The sequence below is a fragment of the Chiloscyllium punctatum genome, chromosome 5 (assembly GCF_047496795.1).
Source record: "Chiloscyllium punctatum isolate Juve2018m chromosome 5, sChiPun1.3, whole genome shotgun sequence".
NCBI lineage: Eukaryota > Metazoa > Chordata > Chondrichthyes > Orectolobiformes > Hemiscylliidae > Chiloscyllium > Chiloscyllium punctatum.
This window is the reverse complement of record NC_092743.1, coordinates 11,432,613-11,446,362: the sequence shown is the minus strand read 5'-3', so window position 1 is coordinate 11,446,362 and position 13,750 is coordinate 11,432,613. Positions and strand designations below refer to the sequence as shown.

Genomic DNA, 13,750 nt, shown 5'->3' with positions numbered 1-13,750 from the left:
GGTCTTTTTCTGTGCTCTCGATCTCTATGACTCTAGTGTCTTTCAGGACTGCCAGACATCTCAATTTGGGAGAAAGTGAGGACTGCAGATGCTAGAGATCAGAGTTGAGAGTGTGGTGCTGAAAAAGTAAAGCAGGTCGGGCAGCATCTGAGCAGCAGGAGAATCGACGTTTCGAGCATAAGCCCACCACACTCTAGACATCTCAAAGTGCCTTACAGACAATGAAGCACATGAAATGCAGTCACTATTATAATTTAAGAAGCACAGTAGCCAACATGCACAAATGCATCATTGAAATAATGACCAGATAACTTGTTCTTGTGATGTTGTTTGATGAATGACTATTATTCAAGACAACATGGATAACTTCTCTGCTCTTCTTGAAGTAGTTCCAAGGAACATTTACAAAAAAGCAAAATGCTGCAGGTGTTACAAATCTGAAACAAACACAGAAAATGCAAGAGAAACTCAGCAGGTCTGACAGTATCCACGTACAGAGAAAAACAGAGTCAATATTTTGGGTCTGGAGTTCTGAAATGAGACATGCCAGACTCGAAATGTTAAATCTGTTTCTCTTTCTCTACAAATGGAGCTAGACCTGCAGAGTTTCTCAAGGCATTTTCTGTGTTTGTTTCAAGGAATACTTATGTCAATTTGGAAAGGCATACAGGGCTTTGGTGTAATACCTAATCTGAAATACACACACTGCCACTGTGGCAATTGGTCAGTAACGCACCAGAATGTCCGTCTTGATTTTTATTTTCATTCCCTGCCACAGGACTTCAGCACACAAGCTTGCAACTCAGATGTGTGTTTTATCACCTGATCTATAGGTGAATTTTAAGCATGATAGAGATTTTGTGGTACTGAATGTTGTACTCTGTCTTTCAAGTGGGTAACAAGGTAGCTTAGTTCCCTTGAAATGTAAATATGATATTCTGGGAGCAATTCCACCCACCACCACATGTGCTGAGATGGGAACATAGTTGGGGGAGTTGGCCTGGAGAGATACTCTCCCTTTCTTGTCACCTAGAAGAAAGTGAGGACCGCAGATGTTGGAGATCAGAGTCGAAGAGTTGGTGCTTGAAAAGCACATCCAATGAGGCAGCATCAGAGGAGCAGGAGAATTGACGTTTCAGGCTAAGCCCTTCATCAGGAATCTTCAAGTGAGTAACAGGGTAGCTTAGTTACCTGTATATGTAATAATGACATTCCTAATTCCTGATGAACGGTTTATGCCCCAAATGTCGATTCTCCTGCCCCTTGGATGCTGCCTGACTGGCTGTGCTTTTCCAGCACCACACTCTTTCTTGTCAACTCACTAACTGTTAGGCTTAAAGGTATACTGGGACTTTTTAAAATTGCCAACAATTAAGGTTCACAAATGCTCCATTAACAGCCTGGAAAGGGTATCAAATCACAACCTCTCTTATTAGCTGCCTTCCCAGCAGGCAATTAAAGTTGCTGTTTCCCACCTAGGGTGCTTGATTACCAACTGGGAAACCAGGGCCATAGACTTGCAGGTTGGGACTGGGTCCTTCATTTGTCACAATTTGAGGCACAGATAGAGGTTAAGGTGATGGCCTTGTCTTCAACCCCATTAAGTCCTGTCTCCGACTGAACAAAATAGACTAGATTTGCTTTCCCGAGAGCAGAGAAGGCTGAGGAGAACCTGGTTGAGGTGTACAAAGTTCACTGAGGCATTGATACAGTAGATAGGGAGAGAACTGGGATCAAGTGAATCTCTTGAAGAGTATAAAAGGGTGTAGGGACATACTTGAAAGGGAAATCAGGAGAGCAAACTCATCTCAAGACTGGGCATCCATGAGGAGCTGTGGGCCATCAACAGCAACAGAATTTACAGATTCCAAAACAATCTGTAACCTCATGGTCCAACATATCCCCCACTCAACCACTGCCATCAGGCCAAGGGATCAACCCTGAACAGTGCAGGAGGATATGCCAGGAGCAGCACCAGGCACACCTGCAGACAGTGTCAACCTGGGGAAGCTACCACACAGGACTATTTGCATGCTAAATAGCATAAGCAGAAAGTGATAGGCAACAGCTGAGAGATTCTACAACCAATGGATCAGATCAAAGCTCTCCAGTCCCGCCACATCCACTCATGAACGGTGGACAATTGAACAACTCACTGGAACAGGAGGTTTCACAAATATTTCCATCCTCAATGATGGAAGAGCCCAACACATCAGTGCAAATGATAAGGCTGAAGCTTTCACGTCAATCTTCAGCCAGAAGTGCTGAGTGGATGATCCATCCACAGCCACAGGTGAGTACTGGAGGGCGGCTAACGTTGTGTCTTTATTTAGGAAAGGCTGTAAGGAAAAGCTTGGGAACTATAGAACTGTGAGTCAGTCATCAGTGGTGGGTAATTTGCTGGAGGGGTTTCTGACAGATAGGATTTACATGCATTTGGAGAGGCAAGGACTGATTAGCGATAGTCAGCATGGCTTTGCATGTGGGAAATCATGTCTCTCAAACTTGACTGAGTTTTTTGAGGATGTAACCAAAAATACTGATGGGGGTAGAGTGATAGACATCGTCTACATGGTATAGATCAGAGTGCTACTAGAAAAGCATAGCAGGTCAGGCAGCATCCGAGGAGCAGGAAAATCGACGTTTCGGGCATAAGCCCTTCATCAAGGCTTTTGCCTGAACGTCGATTTTCCTACTCTTCGGATGCTGCCTGACCTGCTGTGCTTTTCCAGCATCACTCTAATCTAGACTCTGGTTTCCAGCATCTGCAATCCTCACTTTTGCCTCATTGCCTACATGGTAGACTAATTAGTAACTTTAGATCACATGGAATTCAGGGAGAGCTTGCCAATTGGATACAAAATTAGCTCAACAGTAGGAGATAGCGGGCATGGTCGTGGACGATTGTTTCTGGAGTGGAAGCTTGTCACCAGTGGTGTTCTGCAGGGATTGGTACTGGGTCCATGTTTGTTTGTCATTTACATAATGATGTGGATGAGAATTTAGAAGGCATGGTTAGTACATTTGCAGATGACACCAAAATTTGTGGCACAGTGGACAGTGAATGTGGTTATTAAAGATTACAAAGAGGTCTCGATCAATTGGGCCAATAGGCTGAGGAGTGGCAGCTGGAGTTTAATTTGGATAAATGCGAGGTATTGCATTTTGAAAACAAATGAGGGCAGGACTTGTACAATTAATGGTAGGGCCCTGGGTAGGGTTGTCGAACAGAGAGACCTAAGGTTTCAGGTACATAGTTCTTTGAAAGTTGTATACAGGTAGGCAGGGTAGTTAAGAAAGCGTTTGGCGCGCACGTCGTCATTGCTCAGACCACTGAGTATCACAGTTGGGACATCATACTGAAGTTGTACAGAACATTGGTGAGGCCACTTTCAGAGTACTGTGCACAGTTCTGGTCTCCCTACTATAGGAAAGTATTATTAAATTGGAAAAGGTTCATAAAAGATTTATTAGGATGTTGACAGGCCTGGAGGGTTTGAGTTATAAGAAGAGGCTGGATAGGCTGGGACATTTAAGTAAAAACAATGACTGCAGATGACATTTGTTCACTGAAACATAGGAGGTTGAAGGGCCACCTTGTAGAAGTTTATAAAATCATGAGGGGCATGTTCTTTCAGAGGCATTAGTTCAAAGATTGAATTCAATGCTGAATCATGGACAAAAATGAAATCAAGGTGAACAGCAAAGGTCTTTTTCCTAGGGTGGGTGATTTCAAAATTAGGGACATTTTTTTTAAGGTGAGAAGAGAAAGATTTAAAAGGCACCTGAGGGAACAACTTTTCACAAAGAGGATGGTTCATACGTGGTAAGACCTGCCAAATGAAGTGGTCAGTGCAGGTACAGTTAGAATATTTAAAAGACATTTGGACAGGGACATGAATAAGAAGGGTTTACAGCGATATGGGCCAAATGCATGCAAATGGGATGGCTTAGTTTGTGAAACTTGGTCGGCATGGACAAGTTGGACTGAAGGTTCTGCTTCTATGCTGTATAACTATGATTCCAAATAGCTTCGTTTAGTTAGGGGTCAATAACCAAGAAGCACAGTTTTAAGACAAGGTTTAGAGAGGATAACAGAAAAGATTTTTTCCTACCCAGAGAGTGGTAGGTGGTTGCAACTCACTAATGAAAAAGATGGTGGAGGCCAGAACCACCACGACACGTAGGAAATATTTAGATGAGCACTTAAAATGTCACAGCATATACAACTGTGGGTCAAGTGCTAGAACATGAGAGTTATAGAGATCTGCAGAACAGATAAAAAGGCTTTTCAGCCCATCAAGATAGCGCTGGTCAAAAACAACAATCCAATTATTCCAATTCCATTTTCCAGCACTTGGCCCACAGCACAGGCAGTGAATTCCAGATTACCAGCCCACTCTGAGTGAAAAATGGTTTCCTCACATGCCCATTAAATCTCCTGCTCTTTATCTTAAAACTATGCCCTGCTCATTAATCCCTCCACTGAGGGGAAATGTATCTTCCCATCCAATCTATCTGTGCTCCTCATAATTATATTTAATAATGGCATTAGAACAGATAACCAGTGCAGACACGATGGGCAAAAGGGCCCTTAGCCATGCTGCAATAATTCTATGACTCCCTGTGAACACCACCCAAGAAAGAAACCTACCTTCTTGTTTTTAGATCCCCTGAAAAGTAACCATGATAAATGGACTTTAGGAACCAGATGCTGCTGCTCTCTGATAGACTGCCAGTTTCTCTGGTGAGCAGGGATGCTCCAATCAAGGTCTACTACAGACCAAGTGGTTCACTAAAGCTCGCCAGTCAGTGCTTATTAAGCCACAGGAAATGGCTAATTTTGTCAGCAATATGAGCAGCAAGTCGACATCAATGACATGCATCCCGCTGCTTACTATCCAAAAGGAAAAATTTCAGCTTTACTTTAACTTGTGTTTTATATTTCAGTCTTGGCAGAAGGTGAAAAAGGTGCCCCAGAACTGATAAGGTTACAAAAATATTTGGGACCGGATCTATTGCTGGGAGATCTCCTTACTATATCAGCTACAAATTTTTTTGTCAGGCAGCAGGACAATTAAAACAATCTGAGGTCTAATATTCTTGACTCCACACCAAAACCTGCTTCTTAACCCAGTACTACTTGAGTTCTGTTGTATTTCTCAAACAAAATGGCTCAGAAACTTCCTTGAAATGTATTTATTATATCTGATACAACTCCCAGTCAGCTAGATAGAGATGGAAACTGTTCCTTTTGGTTTATATATTAATATACTTAAGACTGCACATTCTTACAGAAGCATTAGTTCAAAGATTGAATTCAATGCTGAATCATGGACAAAAATGAAATAAGGGAAAAGAAAAAGAGAATTAGGTGAGTGCATGATGAAACAGAAAATAAGTGAAGGCTAAAAATGTCATTCTACAATGAGAATTAAAATTGTATGGGATTCAATATCACATGTAAAACAAGTTAACTCTCAGTGCCAAAGATATTTTTGTCAATAACTGAAACTTGAAAAAGGTCCAGAAAAGATTTACAAAGATGTTGCCAGGGAAGGTTTGAGCAGTAGGGAGAGGCTGAATAGACTGGGGCTGTTTTCCTTTGAGTATCGGAGGCTGAGGGGTAACCTTATAGAGGTTTAGAAAATCATGAGGAGCATGGATAGGGTAAATACATAAGGTCATTTCCACGGGCTTAGGGAAGTCCAAATCGAGGGGGCAAAGGTTTAAGGTGAGAAGGGCAAGATTTTAAAAAGACATACGGGGCAACTTTTCCACACAGAGGGTGGTACGTGTATGAAATAAGCTGCCAGAATAAGTGGTGGAGGCTGGTACATCATTTTAAAGGCATCTGGATGGGTATATGAATGGGAAGGATTTAGAGGATTATGGACAAATGATGGCAATGGGACTAGAGTAATTCAGAATATTGGTTGGCATGGACAAGTTGGACTGAAGAGTCTGTTTCTGTGCTATATATCTCTGTGATTTTAATTAAGATTTAGCACCTGTTAAGTTCCAATGTTTTCTGGTAGTTTAATGGGTAGCAGCTAAGATGCACAAATTCACATTAATCCAGATATTTCAATTGTAATGTAAACTGTGGGTTTACACATAAAGTCATATAATCATACAGCATGGAAACGGACCTTTGGGTTCAACCAGTCCATGCCAACCACATTCCCAAACCAAATTAGTCCCACTTGACCTATATCTTTCCAAAGATTTCTTATTCGTGGACTTATCTGACATATATTTTAACATTATTTATTGCAAGATTGGGTTTCGGGTTTTTGAGTTGGTAAACAGCTGGTTTTCTGTGTGTTTGAAGTTAATAATTAACTTCTAATTAACTTGCAAAACAATTTTGGCATTAGTGTGAGTAGGTTTTGCGCACGACTAATTATTTTGGATTAACTTATTTTGGATTGTTTTACCACCCAGCAAGGTAAATACTCGGGTTTATTAGACATCCCTGGATTTTCTTTTTGCTTAATGGTAACAGCCATGGTTTGGACAGTAAGGCTTTGGGGTTTTACTTTGAGTGAGGCAGCCTGTTAATTCCTTGGAGCAACATGGCTCAAGCCATTCTCCTGAGAAGGAAAAAATATATATAAGTGAACTAAGTTACCTTAGAGTGAGGAATTAGTGCTAGTCCCACACCAGAAGTGTTGGGATAAAACACTGAAGAGATTACTTAAAGCTTCATGTATTCACGCAGGTGTATGATAGCTCCATGAAGAAGATAACTGCAATTTTAGTGTGAAATTTGAAATCACAAGTGACTTAAACTTACTGTGGTGTACTTTGGTGTGAGTATTGTATTGGTGTTGTTTTGAGTACAGTAATGGGATGTGTTTTGCATACTATTCAAAAGCTGTTTTGCTTTGTGTGTTCAATTTAAAAAGGAGTGTTTTGGGATTAATAGGGTTATACATTTTTCTGTATATTTAAAAATATTTTAATTTGCATTATAAATAGATGGTCTGGTTTACTCTTGATCCTCATTTCTTTTGTTAATAAATTACTGTTTTATCACTAAAGTAAAACCTGCACCACTGCATGTCCATGTTTCAACAAGCAAGGTTAGATCTCATGGAATGCAGGGAGAACTAGCCATTTGCATACAGAACTGGCTGAAAAGCAGAAGATACAGGGTAGTGGTAGAGGGTTGTATTTCAGACTGGAGGCCTGTGAACAATGGTGTGCCACAAGGATTGGTGCTGGGTACACTGCATTTTGTCGTTTATATAAATGATTGGGATGTGAACATAGGAGGTATAGTTAGTAAGTTTGCAGATGACTCAAAATTGGAGGTGCATTGGACACTGAAAGTTATCTCAGAATACAATGGGATCTTGATCATATGGCCAGTGGGCCGAGGAGAGGCAGATGGAGTTTAATTTAGATACATGTGAGATGCTGCATTTTGGAAAGGCAAATTAGGGCAGGACTTACACACTTAATAGTAAGGCCCTGGGGAGTGGTGCTGAACAAAGAGACCTTGGAATGCAGTGTTCATAGCTCCTTGAAAGGAGAGTCACAGGTAGACAGGATAGTAAAGAAGGCATTTGGTAAGCTTTCCTTTATTGGACAGAGTGCTGAGTATAGGAGTTGGGCGGTCATGCTGCGGCTGTACAGGGCATTGGTTAGGCCACGTTTGGAATATGGTGTGCAATTCTGGTCTCCTTCCTATAGGAAGGATGTTGTGAAACTTGGAAGGGTTCAGAAAAGATTTACAAGGATGTTGCCAAGGTTAGCAGGTTTAAGCTATAGGGAGGCGCTAAATAGGCTGGGGCTATTTTCCCTGAAGCATCGGTGTCTGAGGGATGACCTTATAGAGGTTTATAAAATCATGAGGGGCATAGATAGGGTAAATAGAAAAGGTCTTTTTCCTGAGTCTGGGATTCCAAAACTAGAGGACATAGGTTTGGGTGAGGGGAAAGATTTAAATGGGACTTAAGGGGCAGCGTTTTCATGCAGACGGTAGTGTGTATATGGAATGAGTTACCAGAGGAGGTAGTGGAGACTGGTACAACTACATTTAAAAGACATCTGGATGGGTACATGAATAGGAAGGGTTTAGAGGGATATGGACCAAATGCTGGCAAATGGGACCAGATTAATTTAGGATATCTGGTCGGCATTGACAAGTTAGACCAACGGAGAAAGTGAGGACTGCAGATGCTGGAGATCAGAGTCAGGAAGATGGGCTTATGCCCGAAATATTGATTCTCCTACCCCTTGGATGCTGCCTGACCAGCTGTTTTTCTCCAGTACCACACTCTTTAAATTGGACCAAAGGGTTTGTTTCTGTGCTGTACATCTCTATGACTTCAAGAGTTCACTTCATTCAAATGAAAACAAATCAAAATATGGTCTATCAAGCCGGTTCCTGTCTGGGCTCTGACTTGACGGTAATATCATTAGCTGGGATCAGAACACAATAGTGAGTCTCTGGGTGAGGTGTAAGTATAGCATAGCTTCCAGAGCAGCATGAGAAACTCAGAAAGATCCACATACTGCTTTTAACTGCGCATGGGCTGTCACCAGAGGTTGCTGTATAATTTATTCTTTCTTAACACTGAGTGCTGATAGCCTCAACCCTGTTTCACTGCACAAACCAAGTTATTGTTTCAAATGCTCTACTTAGGCCAAAAGATATCAGGACTGCAAAACATTCCTTTCCAATTATGAAGACTACCTTAAGGCTATTTATTGGAAAAAAGCTACAATCGTCTCTAGGTTAAGCACACAGAAGAGATATATGTTAAGCTTACTACGGAAATATAATTTAAGCGTACAGCAGAGTTATATATAATATTTCAAAATCCAAATGAAGCAACTGAGTTGTAGGTTGTTTTAAAAAATAAACCTAATGGACTTGTTTAGTAGCCAGTAAAATAGCGAGACATATAATAATTCTGGAAGGCCAAGAGATTTGATTGTCATTTGAATTCTAAGAATATAACTAAGCCAGTCAATTTTGAAAACCAACACCAAGAGGCTTCACTGACATAAGAAGCTTCAGGGCACATTTGGCTAGTCCCTCAGCTCTCCTGCACGTAAGTCTGTAAGCAATTAATTTGTTTAATTTATAAATATTAGTTAATGCCAAAGAAAAACAGCCATAGCAGTTGGATCCATCTGACCAGTTAGAAAATCAGCAAGGAAAGTAAACAGATGGAGATCATGTAGACAGTAAAGATCTGAATGTTTCTATTGGATAAGCTAGTGGCAGTTAGGAACATTTACACTGGCAGCAATGAAAACCTTCTAGAGTTAAAGCGCATTTATTAATTTACATTCGTTGGCTATTTCAATTTCACACTACCAACGCATCATGAGCATATGGAGTAAGGTTGCACTGATGTACTGCTGTACAAACTTTCTGTTCAATTCGGTTCTCATGGCCCCATCACTGCACCTGGAGTGTAATCAAGAAAGAGTCTGTTGATGTGGGATTTATGATTTACCATAGTGTTAAGCAGAGGTTGGACAACTAGACAAGGGCACCACATTTGGCAAAACAGCCAGAGATGACAGGATAAAATCTAGTTTTAGATTCTTCCATAATGGAAAGAATTCTTTCCACATCTATACCATATAATCAAAGGGAAGACAACTGTATGGCTATGGAGAACGAGAACATCACTGGAACAAATTAGATATGTCTTTCAAAGAAATGGAGGGGCTCAATGGCCCAAATAGAGACTGATGACAGGACGTGGTTTAACTTGAGGGTTACCATGTCTCAGGCAAGGGGAGAGGTGGAGAAAGGCAGTTCTTAGTGGTAACCTCAGCCAGTGCAAGAATTGAACCCATAATGTTGGCATCATTCTGCATTGTAAACCAGTTATCCAGCCGACTGAGCTAACAAATCCTCTTATGAGGCTTAATATTCAGCAATCTGGCCCTGAAGTGTTGATATCCCTCCTGAACCTCTCCCTCACCTCTTTCAGGACTCTTGTTAACACCTTTCTCATTGGCCAACCTTTTAATTTTGTTTGCCAATGTGCTGCATTGCAGCAGGTTAACTTCCAAAATCTGTGCTGGGCTGTGAAGGGTAGGTGCACAACAAAGGTTCTCTTTTTTTCCTGCAGGTAGAGGGACAAGAAAGGTGGCCATCAACGGATACTTCACACAGAGGTCTAATCACAGAGAAAAGTGCATTTTTCTGCCTTTAAGTTTGAACATAAGTAACTAATAAATGTGATCTTCCTTTAAAAACAATTAACTTCCCACCTACTTGTTTTTCTATTAAATTGTACTAGAAAATGTGCTTGACTGAAACATCTAACAACATCAGACCAAGTCCCTCAAACCCTTTTTTTTCACATTTACACTGCCAGAAGTATGAACCAATAGTAGCATGGTGAGGGCAATAGTGCCCTCACTGACTATGTCAATGAAATATAAGGGAGATCAGTGAATGTGTTTTTTAAAAAATTATATTTACATGGGATATTGGCATCACTGGCAAGACTAGCATTTGCTGCATATCCCTAAGTGCGCTTGAACTGACTGGCTGCCTAGGCCATTTCAGAGAGAAATTTAAGAGCGAACCACATTGCTGGGGGTTTGAAGTCACACGTTAAGGACAGCAGATTTCATTAGTAAATCAGAAGGTCTATTTATCACAATGGTTACATGGTCGACATTGGACTAGCTTTTTTGTTTTTTAATTCCAGATTTTATTGAATTCAAATTTCACCATATGTCATGGTGGATTTTCAACAAAAACATAGCCTGGGGATTACTATATTGCCACCAAGCCACTCCGTGCTAAGAGGCTCACCGATGATCTTTAAGGATGAGAAAGAAAAAGGGGGATGACTGCAAAAGAAATAGGGTGTGGGAATAAATATAAAGAGAAGGAAAGAAAGATTGCAATAAAAAGAGAGAGAGTGAAACAGACAGAAAGAAAAACTAATGAATTCTTTAAAGTTAAAATCTTTTAAACTTGTAGCAGTGTGATTTCATCCTTTTGCACCTGGGGGATCATGTCATGTTTCTGGAACTTCACAGCTCTTAAAAATTATGAAAGGTTTTGAAAGAGTGAATACAGAGAATATTTGTTTTTGCTGGGAAGAGTGTAATTGAAGGCGATCAATAATCAATATCACCTCCAAATTATCTTGGCAGCAAACTCTGGGCCCTTATTGTCTAATCAAACTCACATGACATTCGACTATTATTTGGATTTTGCCCAATTTTTATATTGTTTTTTCACCTCATGTTCTTTTTGCTTAAGATATTCAGATATGACCTCCCTAATAATTGCCCCAAGTGTTGTAGCTTCCAGGAGAATACATTACTTTGAGCCTGATTTGAAAGGATCCCGTGGCCCCGGTTCTACACACTCCCCCTATTACCTGGTTAAAAGGTCACACTGGAGGCAGTTTAATTGCTGTGAGGCAAAGTTTCTGCACCTTTCTCCAGATGAGCTCCTCAATAAAGCTCAGGGGCCTATGTAGACCATGTAGGACATGGAACTGCCAACAAGTGGTCATGTAGCCAAAGTTGATGGTTTTCGTGTATGGCTAAAGTCTCCCCTCACCCGCAGTTAAATGCAGGAAGATGAAACAGTAGGATGAGACTCGAAAGTGGATGGGTCACCTGACATCTCATCCTCGCTCAGGTTGAAAAATTCCAGACAGGTCAGAGGTGGGTGGATAGGCAGTGGGAAGGCCACTCACTGGATTTTAAGGATACTCCTCCCCCCAAATCCCACCTTCAAACCCATCAGCAAGCATGTATTAAACTATTGTGGCTGTGTTGATAATGGTTACAAGAATTGCAATCACCTTGGGATCCTTGCCGCAAGAGAGAGACGGCAGGCAGGCATGTGAAGACAGCGGTTTCCTGTTTCGTTATCGGTTTATCACTGGAAAGGCTCAGTCCTACTGCCCCTACTCAGCCCATACTAATCGCCAGCTGAGCGCATTCTCAGCATTTACATTACAGGTTACTGTAAAAGAATGACCTTTTGGTAAGGTCCAACTGCACTCTAAGGCAGTCAGCTGATACGAGATAGTGTAATCCAGGACTGGGGTCACTGAGAGGCAAGAAGGACTACAATAGTAAATGTATGAATATCTACTCAAGAGTACAATTTAAGCAGTATGCATTGATGCCAGAGTTCACACTAAAAACAGTTCTGCTTGGAAATATCACCAGTGGATCACAACTAGTCAGCTTTGAATAATGCAGACAGTGAGAAAGGTAGACAGCCTGCACGCACTCAATTACTCTCAACAGTCGTGGAAATGTTACACAGGGCTTTATGCCTTCAGATGTTTTATCATGTTTATTTATCTATTTTAGGATGTTAAATAATCTGTGCAAGAGACCATGGCAGTTCAAATTTACACGTGCTTTTCGAGGCTAATGGGCCAAATACTTTATACCCTTATTTATACTTACTGGTGTTTTTACTGACATTACACAGACAACTTCAAACCTACTTCCTTTGATCTTGTGAATCACGAGAATGCAAACATTAAGAGCAGGATAGGCCATTCAGCCCTTGAAGTCTGTTCCAACATTCAATAAAGTTAAAAATTGTGCAACACCAGGTTATAGTCCAACAGGTTTATTTGAAGGTACAAGCTCATTCAACAGGTAACTATTGGGACAGGATCATGGGACACAGAATTTATAGTAAAAGATCAAAGTGTCATACAACAGCCATCTAGGTTTATTCAATACATCACATCAGTTGTGTGACACCTTGATCTTTTATTATAAATTCTGTATCCTATGATCCTGCCCCACTAGCTACATGAAGAAGGAGCAGCGCTCCAAAAGCGTGTATTTTCAAATAAACCTGTTGGACTTTAACCTGGTGTTGTGATTTTTAACTTTGGCCACCTCTATCTAACATCGGCACCTCCACATCATAACATTCAATAAAATTAGATTAGATTAGATTAGGTTCCCTACAGTGCGGAAACAGGCCCTTCGGCCCAACCAGTCCACACCGACCCTCCGAACAGCAACCCACCCAGACCCATTCCCCTTTGACTAATGCACCTAGCACTATGGCAATTTAGCTTGGCCAATTCACCTGACCTGCACATCTTTGTGACTGTGGGAGGAAACCGGAGCACCCGGAGGAAACCCACGCAGACACTGGGAGAATGTGCAAATTCCACAAAGTCACTCAAGGCTGGAATCGAACCTGACACCCTGGTGCTGTGAGGCAGCAGTGCTAACCACTGAGTCACTGTGCCACTCAAGATCAGGGCTGATCTGATTATGGCTTTCACTCCACTTTTGGGCTCCTTTGCTGATCAAAAATCTAACTCAGTCTTGAATATGTCAATGACCTCCACTGCTCACTGGGGAAGAGAATTCCAGACTAATGACCCTGAGAGAAAAGGAAAATCTCATCGCCAGTATTAAATCGGAGACACCCTGATTTTTAAAATTGCATCTTCTTCGCATCCACTCTGTGAAATCCCATTAAAATCTTCTATATTTTAGTAAGATCGCCCCTCCTTTTAAACTCCAATGTATATTGAGGCTAGCCTGTACAATCTTTCTTCACAAGACACCTATCCCATGCCCAAAGAGAGTTGAGTGAAACTTCACTGAATTGCTTCTAATGCTAAAGTAACCTTTCTCTTTTCTTCAACGTGATGAAAACTACGTACAGTATTCCAGATATAGTCTCACCAACAGCTTGCACAACCATAACACAATGCCCATACTCTTCCACTTGCAATAAAACTAACGTTTGCTT

The 13,750-nt window shown here is 41.1% G+C and overlaps 1 protein-coding gene across 3 annotated transcripts in view; it reads right to left on the bottom strand.

Annotated features, from left to right (window-relative positions):
* Positions 1 to 13,750, bottom strand: part of LOC140476882 (intermembrane lipid transfer protein VPS13B-like) — a 957,534-nt gene that overhangs the window by 75,533 nt on the left and 868,251 nt on the right. The gene's annotated exons all lie outside the window — the stretch shown is intronic.